The sequence below is a fragment of the Canis lupus genome, chromosome 19 (assembly GCF_003254725.2).
Source record: "Canis lupus dingo isolate Sandy chromosome 19, ASM325472v2, whole genome shotgun sequence".
NCBI lineage: Eukaryota > Metazoa > Chordata > Mammalia > Carnivora > Canidae > Canis > Canis lupus.
The window spans coordinates 13,592,381-13,611,736 of NC_064261.1; the positions used below are offsets into that span (position 1 = coordinate 13,592,381).

Sequence of the window (19,356 nt, forward strand, 5' to 3'; positions counted from 1 at the left end):
TGTATGCATTCCTAAATTGCCATTTTATTATAAAGTATCACTGAAGTTGTTCCACTTTTATTTCCATTCTAAATCTTTATTATTATACTTTTCTATTCTTTGACACCTTATGCCATTAACTTGTTCATTTATGAATACAACTGTTTGGCACATTCTATATTCACAAGGTATTGTGCTGGGTATTATAATTCTCAAAATAGTGTGTGTATGCCACAGCAAAATGTGAACAATATTTTGAGACTAAGTACAAATCCTCAAAAACTTTTGCTATGAGATAACTTTAAAAAGCAGTAATTTCTTTTAGCCTTAATCTCTTTTGGACTGGTCATATGGCTAAATATTTATTTTCTTGATTAGACCACAATATGTAAAGTCATACTAAATTTTATATACAGGTAACTTTATAAAACTATGTGGCTTAACAAAAATCCAAGGAAACAAAATTTTCACAGCACTATTATCCATAATTTTTATATTTATATGTGAAAATTTTAAAAATTCAAGTATCATAAACATGAATTTTTTTTTTTAGTTTCAGAAGTAGAGTTTAGTGATTCATCAGTTGCATATAACACCTAGTGCTCATCATATCAAGTGCCCTCCTTAATGCCCATCACCCAATTGCCTCATTCCCCCACCTACCTCCCCTCCAGCTCAATGAAATCAGAGAGGGAGACAAATGATAAATATGAATCTTAACAAGTTTCACTCTTGCCTTTAGAAATTCACTTTTCAGATCAAAGAAGGGTCAAAGAAAGTTAAATACATTGAAATAATATGTAGAAAGTCCTTTTAAAAGTAAAAAGTGCTGGGGCACCTGGGTGGCACAGTCAGTTAAGCATCTGACTCTTGGTTTTGGCTCAGGTCATGATCTCAGGGTCCTGAGTTCCAGTCTTGCATCATTGGGCTCCACATGCTCTGTGCAGAGTCTGCTTCAGATTCTCTCCCTGTCCCTCTACCCAGTCCTGTTTGCACACATACACCCTCTCTACAATAAATAAATCTTAAGAAAGGTATAAAGTACTGTTTATTACTGCAGAAAGTTGTTACTTTGGGGTTTGAATTCTGATTTTGATATTTATCAGCTCAGTGTTTTTTTTTAATTTTTATTTATTTATGATAGTCACACACACAGAGAGAGAGAGAGAGAGAGAGAGAGGCAGAGACACAGGCAGAGGGAGAAGCAGGCTCCATGCACCGGGAGCCCTACGTGGGATTCGATCCCAGGTCTCCAGGATCGCGCCCTGGGCCAAACGCAGGCGCCAAACCGCTGCGCCACCCAGGGATCCCTCAGTGTTTTTATCTGTAAAAAATAGGGATGATAACTCATTTTATGACTTCTTCCCTCCCTTTTTGCTTCACTACTTTCCTGAGAAATGACAATCTAGTTGATTGATAGTTTCTAGGTAGGTCAGAAGGCTGAAGATCAAGGGAAAGATGAAGAGCAAAGGAAAATTATGTCAAATAAGGGAAAAGTATAGAGACTTATAGAATTGTAGAAAAATGGAAGTTTCAATTGTTTTGTAACACTACTAACCTAAAAGATGAAAAAAAAAATGATGAAGGAATATTTCCATCTTGTAAGTCACTAATCTTATAATATCTTGGTTTTCAAATTTCTCTGTGTGGGTTATCTGTTTTATGGATTATTTTAACATGCTTTGGAACTACCACTGATTTCTTCTAATAAGCACCATTTCTGTTCTGTCTCCTATATTATAAATTGGTGTGGGATTAGGAAATGCAATAATAGATTAATTTAAACATAATTGGAAAAGTAATTTAGTTAACATTGCAAAGAAAAAATATGCTTTTTGGATTATTCATTGTTATTTTTTTCTTTCTGCTACTCTCTTTTTGTTACTCTCTTTATGTAGATAATTAGGAAGTTTAATAAATTTGCCCTCCTGGGTGAGGATTTATGTATGAGAGAGTAAAGCATTCACTGTTTTTATAATGAAGGGCTCTGTTTTAGAATCAGTGTTTTTGTTCAAATATTGTAGATGTGCCTAGTGTGGGAGGGGTGTGAGATGTATTCTGGGAAGTAGCTGGTGGTGACATCAGAATCCAAAAGAGCATGTTCAGTTTTAAAAAATCATACTTAATTGTATAATTACTTTGATGTGTTCTTTTATTTTTAACTTGTTTTAATCACCCAGTGCTCATCAAGACAAGTGCACTTCTTAATCCCCATCACCTATTTCACCCATCCCTCCACCCATCTCCCCTCTGTTAACCATCAGTTTGTTCTCTATAGTTGAGTCTGTTTCTTGGTTTCTCTCTCTCTTTGTCCCCCTTCAGTCATTTGTTCCATTTCTTAAATTCTACATATGAGTGATATCATATGGTATTTGTCTTTCTCTGACTGATGTATTTCACTTAGCATTATATTCTCTAGCTTCATCCACATCATTGCAAATGGCGAGATTTCATCCTTTATATGGCTGAATAACATTAAAAGGTATGTATGTTCCGTATCTTCTTTATCCATTCATCAACCAATGGACACTGGGGGGCTTCTATAATTTGGCTTTTGTAGGTAATGCTGCTATAAACATAGGGATACATGTATCCCTTTGAATTAGTATTTTTGTATTCTTTGGGTAAATACCCAATAGTGTGATGCTGGGTCATAGGGTTCTATTTTTAAGAACCTCCACACTCTTTCCCAGAGTGGCTGTACCAGCTTGCATTCTCACCAACAGTGCAAGAGGGTTTCCTTTTCTCCACAACCTCACCAATATTTGTTGTTTCCTATCTTGTTAATTTTAACCATTCTGACAGGTGTGAGGTGATATCTCATTGTAGTTTTGATTTGCATTTACCTGATGGTGAGTGATGTTGAGCATCTTTTTATGTGTCTTTTGGCCATCTGTATATCTTCTTTGATGAAATATATATTCGTAGCTTTTGCTCATTTTTTAGTGAATTATTTGGTTTTTGGGTGTTGAATTTTTAAGTTCTTTATATATTTTGGATTCTAACACTTTATCAGATATGTAATTTGCAAGTATCTTCTCCTATTCCAAAGGTTGTCTTAGTTTTGTTGATGGTTTCCTTTGCTGTGTAGATTTTTACTGTGATGTAATCCCAATAGTGAACTAAAAGCAAAAGTGAACTATTGCTTTTGCTTCCCTTGCTTCAGGGGACCTATCTAGAAAAAAATTGCTATGGGTGATGTCAGAGAAATTACTGCCTGTGTGCCCTTCTAAGATTTTTAAGGTTTCGGATCTCACATTTAGATCTTTCATCCATTTTGAATTTATTTTTGTTTATGGTGTAAGAAAGTAGTCCACTTCCATTCTTCTGCATGTTGTTGTCAAGTTTTCCCAACACCATTTGTTGAAAAGACTATCATTTTCCCATTGGATATTCTTTCCTGCTTTGTTGAAGATTAGTTGACCATATCATTGTGGATTTATTTCTGGATTTTCTATTCTGTTCTATTGATATAGGTGTCTATTTTTGTGCCAATACCATACTATTTTAATTACTACAGTTTTGTCATATAACTTGAAGTCCAGAATTGTGATGTCTTCAGCTTTGCTTTTCTTTTTCAAGATTGCTTTGGCTATTCAGAGTCTTTTGTGGTTCCATAGAAATTTTAGGATTGTTTGTTCTAGCTCTATGAAAAATGCTGTTGGTATTTTTGATAGGGATGGTATTGAACATCTAGATTGCTTTGGGTATTATAGACATTTTAAGAATATTTGTCTTCTAACCCATGAGCATGGAATGTCTTCCTACTTCTTTGTGTCATCTTCAGTTTCTTTCATCTGTGTTTTATAATTTTCAGGGTATTGGTCTTTTGTCTCTTTGGTTAGGTTTATTCCCAAGTATCTTATTATTTTTGGTGTAGTTTTATTTATTTATTTATTTTAATTTTAAAATTTTTATTTATTTATTCATGACAGACAGAGAGAGAGAGAGAGAGAGGCAGAGACATAGGCAGAGGGAGCAGCAGGCTCCATGCAGGGAGCCGGACGTGGGACTCCATCTAGGGACCCCAGGATCCCACCCTGGGCTGAAGGTGGCGCTAAACCACTGAGCCACCTGGGCTGCCTTTTGGTGTAGTTTTAAATGGGATTTTAAAAAAATTTTTATTTCTGCTACTTTATTTTTGGTGTATAGAAATACAAGAAATTTCTCTATGCTGATTTTGTTTCCTATGAATTTACTGAATTTGTTTATCAGTTCTACTTTATGTATTCATTTTTTATACTTAGATGTTTATTTAAACATCTGATCCACCAACTTTGCATTTTCTACCAACCCAGTGTGCAGAAACCTTTACAGGCTTCACAGTCTTTTGCTTAGCCTTCAAGGGAAACTCTGAAGCAGCCATTGCTGTCTTTTTTGATGTTTGCTTAGCCTCTTTGGGTTCCTTGGCAATCCTGATGGTTCTTGTTGAGCCTTTCTAACTTCAGGCTTCTGATTCCTCTTAGCCATTCTATCAGCAAGAGATGGCACCAGTGATTGTCTTTTGGAATTTGACTGCATACCAGGTTTTTGTCTTTTGAATTTCTTCGGACTGTCCCTTTTTGTGCTTTTTTCTGTAGGGGATAGTCCAGTTTATCTGCTGAGGATTCCTCTGCAAAAGGAATGATAACTGGCATTTTGCATTTAGAAATTGGAAAGCTTTCCTGTCAGTCTTGGCATTGGGTTTCCCATGTCTAGGGTAGATCTTGTACTCACTGAAACTGCACAGCTCCACCTCATGGCTATGGCAGCCAGGAAGAAGGAAAGATGGTGAAGAACTACATTGATATGTTCTTCATCATTACTTTACATTGAAATTTCAAGTAATCTGGTATTTTTAGGTTTATCAGAAAGGGGCAATAGATTTAAAAGAAGGTTGAGAAACAAATTGTAGACAGCTTTTCTTAGCACAATATGATCTTTTGTTTTGCAAATGAAAGCACTGCAGGATTCTTGGGCATACAGTATACAATTTAATCTTGTAAGTTTTTATTTATTCACAGGAGGTGGGGAGGAGTACTATATCTACTTTAGAAATGAGGTGTGTTTGGGACTGTTTTCTTTCCCCTTTAATCTTGATAATATGGTGGGCAATGCCTAGTTTTGATAACTACCATAGAAAATGAGGCATATAGAGTAATAGCATGGGACCAACAGGGCAGCTTCTCCCACAGAATCCTTTGAAAGCATTTGGGACCTTGAAAAAGTGTAAGAAACATGAATCTAAGGACACCAGCAATCCTATGGTCCATGTCTAATTGGTTCCACTGATATTTGATGGCCCCAAAACTTGCTCTTCTCCCTAAACTACTGATAGTATCATGAATTCACCTCACCCTCAGCCTGCTTGTTATTCCGTAACCAGAATCTTTAGTGATCCACCCACGTATTTCACATTGAGTACATATATTCAGCCTGGTATTTAGAGCCCTCCATATCTTACCTGCCCAATGTAATCTCTCATGAGTTCTTATTCTACTCTCTACACTTAGTTAAACCTACCAGTGTGCTTTTTCTAAGATTATACTACATTTTCTCACCTTTGCACATTTTCTCCTTCTCTTCCATTTACTAGGAATATTTTCTTCATTTCCATCTACCAGAATTCTATTAATTGTCAAGATGCATTCACATACCAAATCCTTTGTTAAGCCTTCTTACTATTGTTTGGCTGCGACACTCCCCTTTTCTGAGTTATATATTTAGCTTATGCTTTCACCAGGTTTTATGACCTGACTTATATTATAGTTATTTTATATTTTTTGCTCTGTCCTTAAAGGACAGAGCAATATCTTTCCCATAAGGTTTTGTCTTTTCATACAATGTTCAAAACAGCTTGACTTATAGAAGGTGCTCAACAAAAATTAGTTGAATTAGGGTTAATTTCCAGATCTATCCATGAACTTCCTACTGACTTATCTCTCACGCATTTAGTAGAGTTTTAGAATAATGAAATTGAAATTACAGATCACCTGAAAAGCAGGCATACTTTTAAAGATGTGTACCTCAATGATTAATTCTTCTAAAAAAGTGATTTAAGGAAATATTTTACACTCATTCATAGAACAACCAGAAATAAAACATTTTTGCATTATTTTCTTACTAATATTAGGTGACGTCAAAGACTGTTGTTCAACACATTACAGTTCTGGAAATCATATTATAAAAGAAATTGTTACAGAGGAGATCATATTTTGAAACTGTATAATTCTCAGGCACTGGATATATGCCTGATCAAGGACTTTGGCATGCTATTACTACCAATATATTTTTAAAAAGCAAGTCTATAAATTCAATAACTCTTTTTAAAAAAAATATTTATTTTTTTATTTGAGAGAGTGAGTGTAAGCACGCATGAGTGCACATACAAGTGCGCATAAGCCAAGGGAGGGGCATAGGGAGATAGAGACAAGCAGACTTGCTGGTGAGTGGCAAGAACTGGATTCGGGCTCCATCTCAGGACCCTGAGATCATTATCATTATCAGGGTCTCAGGACCCTGAGATCATTTCATCTTGAGATGAAATCAAGAGTTGGATACTTAACCCACTGAGTCTCCAAGTCCCAATTCAATAACTCTTAGTGGTCATATTTCAGAATTTAAATATACTCTTGGTCATACAGAATCATCTATTCTTAATTTCCACAGTTTCTTAGATGAAGAACCGAGATTCAGAGAGCATAAGTGACTTGCTCAAGATCTTAACAGCAGGTGTGTGGCAAAGCAGTTAGGGAAACTTTTTTTTTTTTTTTTTTTGATTCTCAGTTAAATAGTTTCTTTAGGAGTTCATAATATCTTTTCAACAAAATATACAAAGTGAGATTAAAGATACTTGACCTATTCATTTTACCAGGATTTAACATGATGTGCCATGAAGTGTAAATATAACCCATTAGACAGTCCTATAGTTTACATTTTACTTAGCTAAACATTACTTTAGCTTAATATGTAAAATGTTCAATTAACAAAAAAATCTACTTGACTCACTAAACTGCAAGTTCTTAGAAAACTGACTTAGCCCCACATCTCTTTCAAAAGCAGTATATTTCAAAAGATTTTGAAATAATTCCATTTCTCCCTCTAGATTTTTCTACAGTAAACTATGCATTAAATTTATTCTTGTGAACATTCTTTTTTTTTTTTAAAGATTTTATTTATTTATTCATCAGAGACATACACACACAGAGAGGCAGAGACACAGGCAGAGGGAGAAGCAGGCTCCATGCAGGGAGCCAGACGCGGGACTCGATCCCGGGACTCCAGGATCACACCCCGGGCTGAAGGTGGCGCTAAACCACTGAGCCACCCTGGCAGCCCTAGTTGTAGATTTTTAAAAAACTCTTTCCACTGCCTCTTTGAGTGACAACTTGGTATAGAAAACTGAAATAGTGAGTAAAAGCCTTGAGAAATGAGATGCAGCTTATTATTAAGCAGGTTGAAGCAGCAGAGCAGAGTACTGAATAGCAGGTTTGCCTTTAATTTTCACTTGGGGTAACCCATTCATTAAGCTTAAATCATGTATATAAAGGATTTATTGAAATCTTCAGCCATAGGAACAACCTGAAGTTGGACAAATTATTTTATTTTATTTTTAAAAAGATTTTATCTATCTATCTATCTATCTATCTATCTATCTATCTATCTATTTATTTATGAGAGACACAGAGAGAGACAGAAACATAGGCAGAGGAAGAAGCAGGCTCCCTACAAAGAGCCTAATGTGGGACTCAATCCCAGACTCGGAGATCACAACCTGAACCAAAGGCAACACTCAACTGCTGAGCCACACAGGTGTCCCTAGGCAAATTTCTTTAATAAATAAACTTCATAAGATGAGGCTTAAAACCAGTGGTGTGCTGGGTAATATATAGGGTAGGAGGAACCGCTGGTTTACAGCACCTGCCAATTTCTATGGTGTAAATGCTTCCACAACTGCCAAACTCAAAAAAAAATGATGAATATTTAGCAATTGGCACTCCAACAAGCCAGTTGCAGCACACTAGCACTTAAAGACCCACTCCCACATCCAATTAGTGAAGCCCAGGAAGCATTCTCTGTTTTCTTGTATAGGCAATCAACAGCCAACACCACATCCTCCTCTATCTCCACCACAACTGCCACCAAGTATTAGCTGTGAACAATGGACCAGGTCCTGTGCTAGGAACTTTATGATCTTTCTTCACATCCTCACAGACACCTCTGAGGCAGGTATTAATGTTTCCATTTTACAAATGAGAAAACTGGTGCTTAACTATCTCAAACAGTGAGTTAAATAGTGAGTAATTGGCAGGGCCAGCATAGAAAACAAATCTTAAGGTAGCTTCAACGTAGGAAGGCTTTGAAGCCAAAATCTGTAGCAAACATCTTGTCACTTGGAGAATAAAGAATCAGACTTAGTAAAGTTCTTAGGGACTTCTGAGAATTTTTCAAAACCAAAAAACTATCATGCAAAACTTATAATGTGTCCTATTACTTTCAAACTTTAGCTGGCATGGAAGTGTCATAAGTACCCTTAATATATCGTTTAATGTTTTAAGTTTTTTTTTTTAAGATTTATTTATTTATTTTATTTTATTTTTTTTTTAATTTTTTTTTTAATTTTTATTTATTTATTATAGTCACAGAGAGAGAGAGAGGCGCAGAGACACAGGCAGAGGGAGAAGCAGGCTCCATGCACCGGGAGCCCGATGTGGGATTCGATCCCGGGTCTCCAGGATCACGCCCTGGGCCAAAGGCAGGCGCCAAACCACTGCGCCACCCAGGGATCCCCTATTTATTTATTTTAGAGAGAGACAGAGAGAGAGAGTGAGAGAGAGCATGAGTGGGAGGGATGGGCAGAGGAAGAGGGAGAGGATCTGCACCAAACTCAGCGTGAAGCCTGACATAGGGCTGGATCCCACCACCCTAAGACCACAACCTGAGCTGACATCAAGAGTTGGATGCTTAACTGACTGAGGCACCCAGGCACCTTTTAATTTTTTAGATTTTAAAAATATTTGTGTTCTTCATTTCTTCTGAAGTTTTAATCAGTGGATTTGGAGACTGTATAGAAAAATATCCTATTTAACATAATGTGTATAAAATAAGTGGCATATTTGGGCAATAAAAACTGAATAAAAATATCTATAAAATATTTTTTTTTGAGAGCAAGAAGTAGTTTCCCAATCAGAAATAGATCCTGACAAAGAAATGAGATTTTACTTATTTGGGAAATAAGTATACTGATGCCAGAGTGCTTAACCATATGTTACTTGATTTTTCCCATTTATTCAATTATTATGATTAATTATGCAAAATCCATACAGTTAATGAATTATTCTTTAAGGCTGATGAGTATTTCATGCTTTATGAACCTTTCAGCTAAAAATATGTAGATCTGAGCCATCAGGGAAATTACTTCAATTAAGTTAATCCTTCTCATATATACATAATATATGCTTGTGGTGTGATCTGGAATCCATTTTTATCATAGAAATAGCATCTGAGATTTTAAAAATATTAAGACCATTAAAATACATAACTTATTTTTAGAACTTGGAAAATTGCATAAATCCTAGGTCTCACTTACAGATTGTCCACTTATTTGCATGGTATAAAGTTACTTAACCAGAGAATGGGATTTAGTCATGTGTGCCCTATGTTTCCATTCCAAATGTACAACTATTCTGAAAGTGAGTTATAGGTTTATATCACACAGAGTTACTTGGTTACTGCCTGAAACTGATTTTGACCATCTGTTCAACATAATAAAATGGATATTTATAAAATATATAATAACCTAAGTACAGTATGACTGGTTTCACTATTGATTCTTACTTTTTAAGTGCATCAAACTGCTTATCAAATGGAAAAAAGATGGACTCATTCATTTAGCACATTTACTGATGTTTGCAGATCATGACATTGTGTATTTTGAACACTAAAACACAACCACTTTACTTCATGTGGACGTTATAAGTAATATATTTTTATTAACTTCACTTTTGAAGTCCAGGCCTAAATTTCTAATTGTCATTCATATAGTGTTAACTATGTGTGTGCCCCACAGGCATCTCCAACTTGGTAAGACACTTGACTTTCTCAGCTGTGTCCACCCCTTGGCCATCTAAGTTCCAATTCTAAAGGAATCACATTTATAAACTATCTCATGGTGGGTTATTTCTAATCTTGCTCATTATTTAATGTAGATGGAGAATCCTCATTTTATAATTATTTCTAATGCCCAGAACCATTCACTTTAGAAGACAGAAGGAACTCTATAAATAGCCCAATTCTTTTATCTGAGGCAAATTTTTAATAGACTTTTAAAAACCTTCTCTTCAAATCTGTAGTTGTTCTTAGGTACTGCAATGGTGAATATACAATGGCATATCTGATCTAAGTTTATAAACAATTATATATACTCAATGGAAGAACAAAAAACTGATTAAACCTTGCTGTGTTATTAGTATCCTGTTAAACTTTCCAGAAAAAGAATAGCACACATGACTTTATAAGTAATCAGTTTACATACTCTTCCTCAGTGTGAAATTATTATTTTCTCATCAATACAAAGTCATTAAAGACATTTTTCATCTAACCACGTCTGGGTAGATGTGTGTGAACACATAGGCGTGTGTGTGAAGTCTTTTTGTTTAGGTGTGATATTACATTATAAATAAAAATAGTCCACTTAAAATAATCAGTCCAATGGAAAGATTGGTATCATAGAAGTCCTTGGATTGCCTGGATAATGAGACACTTTTTTTAAAATTTATTTTTTATTGGTGTTCAATTTGCCAACATATAGAATAACACCCAGTGCTCATCCCCTCAAGTGCCCCCCTTAGTGCCCGTCACCCAGTCACCCCCACCCCCTGCCCACCTCCTTTTCTACCACCCCTTGTTCATTTCCCAGAGTTAGGAGTCTCTCATGTTCTGTCTCCCTTTCTGATATTTCCCACTTAATGAGACACTTTGAAATACTGCCAGCACTGTTGGAGAAAGATTTGGGCCATCTTGGTTACACTTTGTTTAGCACACAAGCTGAACAAATGCTCCCAGTATGGTTGGTTCTGAATGTAATTTTTCTTATCTTAGTCATGAAACAGGTCTTCAGTCAAGCATGATTCCAGCTACTTGCTCAATTTTAGGCTATGTGAGATTAGTCAGCAAGAAGAACATCACCTAAATATCTTAAAAATCATGGATAAAGTTATAAGAAGAAAGCAACAAGAATAGTATTTTGGACTTTTTGTTGGGTGAACCTTTCGACCTAGTATGTATGCTTCTGAGAACATAAATGTATCTGTCAGGGTTCGACCAGAGAAACAGAACCAGTAGAATATCTATAGAGGATACTAATTGCAAGGAATTGGTTTGTGGGTTGTGGAGTTTGGCTAGGCAAGTCCAAAGTCTTTCCCTGTCGGGCAAGCCATCAGGAAGGACAGGCTGGAACTTTTGGACATTGTATGAGCAGAAGCTGTAGTCCTTAGGAGGAATTTCTTCTCCAAGGAAAGCCTCAGTTCTACTTTGAAGACCTTTCAATTGATTGAGTGAAGTTACCCAGAGTGTCTAGGATAACTTCCCTTACTTGAAATCAATTGTTTATGACTTTAATCACATCCACGAAATGCCTTCAGAGCAACACCTAGATTAATGTTTGATTGAATAATGGGACCGTAGGCTAGCCAGGTTGATGTATCAAAAAACTATCACCATGGGGCAACTGGATGGCTCACTCAGTTGAGCATCTAACTCTTAATTTTGGCTCAGGTCACGATCTCAAGGTCCTGGGATGGAACCTTTTGTCCGGCTCCACGCTGAGTGTGGAGTCTGCTTGTCTCTCTCTTGCTGCCCCCCCCCCCGCCCCCACTCCCTGGTCTCTCTCTCTCTCTCTCTCTCATAAATAAATAAATAAATAAATAAATAAATAAATAAATAAAATCTTAAAACACACACATACACACACACACACATAACACTGACCTAGGGAAAATAGCCTAAATACAGAAAAAGCTTCACACACAAATTGATTCACTTTCACTAAAAAAACCTGTAAATATGTATAATATTGAGTAAAAGGCAAGTGGTTAAGTTATGACCCATTTATATGATGGACATTATGCTATTAAGCAATATTTTAAAATTATATGGAGGATATAACAATTTTTATGATGTCAACTAAAAATCAGGAGACAGAGTGTCTGATTATAACTTTGTAATCATTTGAATGGAAAAAAATGAATATTTAACAAAATGTTAGAAAAGATAACCTGGGGTGGTATTACTACTGCTGGTTTTCTTTCCTTCTACATTTACATTTTTCAAATTATCTCTAAGAAGCATGTATTACTTTTGTAATAGGAAAAAAATAACATTCTAAAAATGATTGTTCTGAATTTTTAAAAAGATTTTATTTATTCATAAGAGACATACAGAGAGAGGCAGAGACATAGACAAAGGGAGAAGCAGGCTCCTCGCAGGGAGCCCGGTATGGGACTCTATCCCCGGACCCCGGATCACTCCCTGAGCGGAAGGCAGATGCTCAACCGCTGAGCCACCAGGCATCCTGATTGTTGAGGCATCAGAATTTTTAAAATATGCTAGACATTTATTTTTATCAAGACAATTGATTTTCTATTTTTTTGCCAGTAAATTTGTTATAAGGACATTTAAACTTTTATGCCATGGTCATTCTCATAATAAGGCAGGAATATACAACTTTCTTGGTATCCTTTTATAAAAGGCAGAAGAAAAAATAAAGGTCTCAGATTTTAGTGTTTCTTCATTACAGGTGAAAACAGGAAATTCTCAGGCCAACTTATTTGTATATTATTTGTATATTTTTATTCTGCTGTCATAAAACCTGCAGGACAGGGGCACCTGTATGGCTCAGTCGCTTGATTTTCTCTCAGGTTATGGTTTCAGGGTCATGACATGGAGCTGTGTTGGGGGCGGGGCAGCTGTGCTCAGCGGGGAGTCTGCTCTCCCTCTAATCCTCCCCCTGCTTGTGTGCTCTCTTTTTCTAAGATAAATAAATAAATCTTAAAAAAAAAAAAACTACAGGAGAAAAGTTCAGACTTATAACAGGTGAATTCCTTAGTGCAAATTCTACTTTATTTCAACTGACAAAAATATTCCTTGAAGTGAATCATTATTGCAGGTGTGATCACATAGAAAGGTTGTATGTACCCCTTTAGGATATTTCATGTTTCATTTTCAGTGAAAAACGCACAATACAAAACTGTATACTCTGTATGATCCTAACTATGTATAAAGTGTATGTTTGTCTGTGCATATGTCTGTGCCTGTGTGTATTTGTGTGTGTGTGTGTGTATGTAATACAATAAATTGTTAACAGTGATCATGTGTGGGTGGTAAAATTATTGTTATATATTCCTTCTTTATTTTCCAAACACTGCAGTGCATTACCATTAAAATCATACAAGCATTTTTAAAAAAAATAGTCTTTAAAAACTCACTTAACTTTTCAAAATGTACATATAACTTTTTGGTATGCATCTGGTATGTAAACAGAATCTATAATGTATTATGTAAAAAAGAATAAGGGAACTTTTGTACTTTGTAAATGGGATGCAGAAAATGATGTAGGTGGAACTCAGGGTTTTTGTAACAAGAACTAAGAATATTTGGTTTATAATGATGCCTTATAGATGAGCATTCAATAAATGTTCAGTGAATGAATGATGTCCAAATGCCCCTGCCTCCAAATGTCCAAATGTGATATGCCACCTCTTTCCAATCTTATTGACCTTTACCACCTACTACTACTAAACTTCTCTGTTTTCCCTCCTAGGCTGAAAACTTCTTGTGGGCTGAAGCTGCTTCAGATATATCCATTGATTCTGGTATCTAGCCCCAAACTCAGGACATACAGATATCCAGTAAAGGGTTGCTTAAATAAGCCATTGTATCTATCATTGGCAAAATGGTGAATATAAGAGAATGTCTATAAACATAAGCATTCTTCCTTATGACTGCTTTTTTGTTTGTTTTAGCATCAAGAATTCTTATTTGTTGAAGTAATTAGCAGAACAGTGCAGAAAGAGGAAAGAACCATAGGACTAAGCTGTGATATTAGGAATTCTTTGAAAAGGTGTCTTCCTGCCAGATTTTGACCCCTCTTTTTGCCAGCAGGAACATAATAAAGTCGATTCTCTATTTGGGAGCACAACTGAAAATAATTCTCTTTACAAGTTTTCCTTGGATCTGGAATTAAATTTATGACACTTGCTTAGACTATGAGAGCAAAATAAATTCAATTCCTGGTTGTTAACTTAAAACTTGAGGAAAAAAATCAGAAAATTTTATTGTGCATAAAACAAAAAGTGATTGTATCTCTATGTTATGGGTTAATCCCCCATCAAAATCCATTTCTCCTCCAGGATTCTGTTCAAAGAGTAGTAAGTAGCCCCTTTAAAGGGGAAAAGGCAGCAGGACTCCAGGCAGCATGGAGATGGGCTTCCACACTGCCTCAAGACTCACAGCTCACAGTTTTCTCCTCTTTACTTCATAGCAGGACCTCTAGAGTTGAGAATCTTCACAAAGTGGTTGAGTAAATTCTAGCCCAGCCTAAAACGCTCTTTCCTGCCACTCTTCCTATAACCAGTCAAACATATGCTTGAGTTAAAACTATTCCTTCTCACTAAAACTAGAAAAAAAAAAGAAAGGAAAAAAAATGTGCTTGTCAGTTGAAATAATTAAGGCTCCTAATAGATAGTATACAGATTTTTAGGAAAGGAGTAACAGATTACCCTTTTAATCTTTGATCCACTCTTCATGAGTCTTTATTTCTTTTTTCTTTTTTTTTATTTATGATAGTCACACACACAGAGAGAGAGAGAGGCAGAGACATAGGCAGAGGGAGAAGCAGGCTCCATGCCGGGAGCCTGACGTGGAATTCGATCCCGGGTCTCCAGGATCGCGCCCTGGTCCAAAGGCAGGCGCTAAACCGCTGCGCCACCCAGGGAACCCCATGAGTCTTTATTTCTTTGTTTCCTCTCTCTTTCCTTCCTTCCTTCCATTCATTCATTCATTCATTCATTCAACTGTCAAATGTTTACTGAGTTCCTACTATACACCAGGCATACTTCTAGACTCTGGGGAATCAGATAGGAACAGGAACAAAATCTTCCCATTTATGGAACATACTTATAGCAAAGGGCATGAACAAGAACAAACATATATGTAATATATGGGAGTATTTATTGTCCCATATATCCCTGAGGATATAGGGATAAGAACTGATAAGAGGGAGGATTGTGGACAGGGAAGGCTCTTCTCATGGGAGACTTGTATGAAGTGAGGGAATAGGACCTGTGAACATCTAGGGGAAGGATATTCCAGGAAGAGGGAACAGCTCTGTGATGGGATTGTGCATTGTGTTCTCAGTGGAATAACGAGGAGACTACTGAGGCTGGGGAGGGCTGGGGACAGGGAGTGTTGCAGGAAATAAGCTCAGAGGTGTGAGGATAGGAGAAGAGATCATTGTGTTTGACTGTGTATGTTCTGTACCTCATTGGGTTAAATGGAAGTTGAGAACTCAGTTGTTAGTTATGGTGACCGGCATTTAACCATGATGATCTTATTTATCTGAGAATAGTTTACAAGTGAACAACATGTATACTTTTAAAGCTAAAGTGCTCTGATTAAATTGAAAGTGTAGGGGCAGATTTTGTGCTTGCACAGTATTTTAAATGTGAAATATTTGAATTAAATAGAAGAAACTATAGTAAACCTCAGGTAACATCCTATCTCACAGGATGAGTCAACTGTGATTTAGAAGGGATAATCATAATAATACAACCATAGCTATAACATTCTGTGTCAAGCACTTTGTTGAGTGCTTTATACATTTAATTCCCATGACAACTCTGTTGGGTAGGCATATTACCCTCGTTTTTAAGATAAGGACACCCAAAATGAGAGAAGTAAAGTAACTTAGACAAGACCAGAGTCCCAATAAACAGCAGACACATGATTCAGAGGCAGAGTCAATCTTCCTCTTGCCTGACAGCAGGATTGCTATAAACAGAAGTTTTCTGACAATTAATGTTTTTGTTTAGATACTAAAAAATCCAGAATCCAGGCTCCTTGAGTTTTGGGACAAGGCCTTCTAATTTTCCTTGCTTGAGTCCAAAGCCGGGGTTTTTGACCACTATACTCTACTGCTTCAAAGTGATAATGTGTTCCAAGGTGATAGCTGGAACAGTTGGAACTATTATGGAACCAGTTATGAAATCAGTTATGGAAAAGGCCACAACCCAAAACTGTTAGGCTCTTAGCTTGGTGTTCTTTACAGGAGGCCACTCCATTCTTTGATCGCCCCCCCCCCCTCAACTCTTCCAACCAGCAAGCTCTCAACTACTCAGGGAAGTAAAGGGATGTTGAAGCCTTTTTCTCTTAATCGCTGCTACAGTCCTGCCTTCTGATCACCAGTTCCTCTGACAGAACCAACCATGAGCGATTACTTGAATTTTGGTCAAGGTCAGCTTCACCTTTTTCACTTGCCCTAAATTACTTTGGATGTTGGTCTAGGAATGTTTCCAAATCAAACTACACAAAGATTAGGGAAAATAATTCTATCAGTAAAAAAAAAAAAATTTTTTTTCCTGAAGAGTTATTAACTAGGGGAGAAACTGGAGGAAAGACAGAACACAGTTAATGGAGCAGATCATACTGTTCTGCCAGAAATTCTTCCTTGTTTTTAATTCTTTTCTTCTCTCCAGAGACAACATTTTAAAGAACATTTAGAAGGAAGACATAAAAGGCTAACATCTTTGGAGAAGAGAAATATGTGTTATCTGAGCAGAATAACCTGGACCATCATTTGCAAATGACATAATAATCATCAGAAATGCTGAAACCAAAGAATAGCTGGTTTTAGTCTTCCAAAGTTTTCTTTGAGTTTTTGCCGTGTCTTTGTTTTGTTTTCCTTGTGGGAGAAGACCATCATGCACACATCCCAAAGGATTCAGGATAGTTGGCTTGTTCTTTCTCTGTCCACACCTGGCTAAATACTCTTTGGCACTATACAGCTTGGGTAATACTTGGATTTATTGACCAACGGGATAGGAGTGACTGTATTGAAAGAATACATTCAATCATTTTCCAGAAAGTCAAATGAACAAGAATATTCCAAAGAGTTAGGAATCATGAAAATTAGAAAATTGACTTAGCAATACCACATCTAGACATTTATACTCAGGAAGTAATGAAACAAGTAAACAAAGTTGTAAATGCAAAGCTGTTCATCAAAGAGTTGTCTCCATTAGCAAAAATAGGGAACAGCTTAAATATATATGGAAACATTTAGAGGAATTAAAATTAAAAAAATATTTTATTTATTTATTTGACAGAGAGAGAGAGAGAGATTGAGAGAGCACAAGCAGGGGGAGCGGCAGGCAGAGGGAGAGGGAGAAGCAGACCCCCTGCTTGGCAGGGAGCCCAATGAGGGGCTAGATCCCAGCACCCTGGGATTATGATCTGAGCTGAAGGCAGATGCTTAACCCATGGAGCCACCCAGAGTCCCCTAAAAATGTTTTTAAAATAAATTATGTGAGTGATGTCAACATTATGGTGAAATAGGATGGTTCTAGATATGCAAATCAATAAATGTGACACACCACACTAATAGAATGCAAGATAAAAATCATATGATCAAAAAAATCTTCAAATTAAAAAAAGCAAATGATCATTTTAATAGATATACAAAAAGCATTTGACAGAATATAGCATCATTTCATGATAAAAACCCTCAACAAGTTAGGTAAAGAAGAAACAACCCTTAACATAATAAAGACCATATATGACAAACCCACAACTAACACCATACTTTATGGTGAAAGATTGAAAGCTTTCCCTCTAAGATCAGGAACAAGACAAGGGTGCTCACACTCACTACCCCTATTAATGTAGCACTGGAAATCCTACTCAGAGCAATTAGTCAAGAAAAAAAGGTATATGAATTAGAAAGGAAGAAGTAGAATTGTATTTGTTTGCAGATGATATCATCTTGTATACAGAAAATCCTAAAGACTCCACCAAAAAACTGTTAAAACTAATCAACTATTTCGGTAAAGTTGCAGGATACAAATCACAGAAATCAGTTGCGTTTCTAGACACCAATAATGAACTATCTGAAAAATAAAGAAGACAGTCCCATTCACAATAGCACCAAAATACTTAGTAATCAATTTAACCAAGGAAGTGAAAGATATGTACCCTGAAAAACTATAACATGTTGATGAAATAAATTGAAGACACAAACAATAATTTGTTGTGTTTATATATTCTGTGTTCATGAATTAGGAGAATTAATATTGTTAAAATGTCTATACATCCCAGAGCTATTTATACAGTCAATATAATACCTATTAAAATTGCAGTGGCATTTTTCACAGAAATAGATAAAACAATCCTAAAATTTGTACAGAGCCACAAAAGACCTTGTATAGCCAAAGCAATCCCAAGAAAGAACAAAGCTGGAGGCATCACACTTTGTGATTTCAAACTATACTATGAAGCCATAGAAATCAAATCAGTATGGTTCTAGCATAAAACACACATAGACCAATGGAAAATAATTGAAAGCCCAGAAATAAACCCTAGCATATATGGTTAACGACATTTGACAAGGAAGTCAAGAATACTTAATGGATAAAGGATAGTCCTTTCAATATATGGTATTGGGAAAACTGGAAAGACACATGGAGAAGCATGAAAAAGTATACTTATCTTAAAGCACTCACAAAAAGTAACCCAAATTGGATAAAAGACTGAAACATGAAACCTGAAACCATAAAACTCCTAGAAAAAAACTTAGGGGAATAGCTCCTTGACACTGGTCTTAGTAATGCTTCTTTGGATATGACGTCAAAAGCACAAGAAACAAAAGCAAAAATTAGTAAGTGGCACTACATTAAAAAAAACCCAAAAACTTCTGCATAGCAAACTATTAACAAAATGAAAAGTCAATCTACTAAATGGGAGAAAATATTTGTCAATCATATATCTTATGAAGAGTAAACTTATAAAAGATAGAACTCCTACAACTCAATAGCAAGAAAACAATCTGATTAAAAGAATGGGCAGAGGAACTTTATAGACATTTTTGCAAAGGATGTATACAGATGGCCAACAGGTTCATGAAAAGGTGTTCAATGTCACTAGTCATCTGGGAAATGAGAATGAAGACCACGTTGAGATAGCCCTCACACTTGATAGAATGATTATTATCAAGAAGAAGAGATTACAGATATGGTGGTAATGTGGAAAAAAGGTAACCCTTGGTGGTAATCTAGACTGGAGTAGTCACTATGGAAATAGTATAGAGGATCCTCAAGAAAAATTTAAGAAGAATACCATATGAGCCAG

General features: G+C 36.1%; 1 pseudogene; it reads right to left on the reverse strand.

Annotated features, from left to right (window-relative positions):
* Positions 1-4,234: 4,234 nt before the first annotated feature.
* The window catches only part of LOC112642718 (60S ribosomal protein L24-like), a 99,355-nt pseudogene continuing 84,233 nt past the window's right edge, over positions 4,235-19,356 (reverse strand).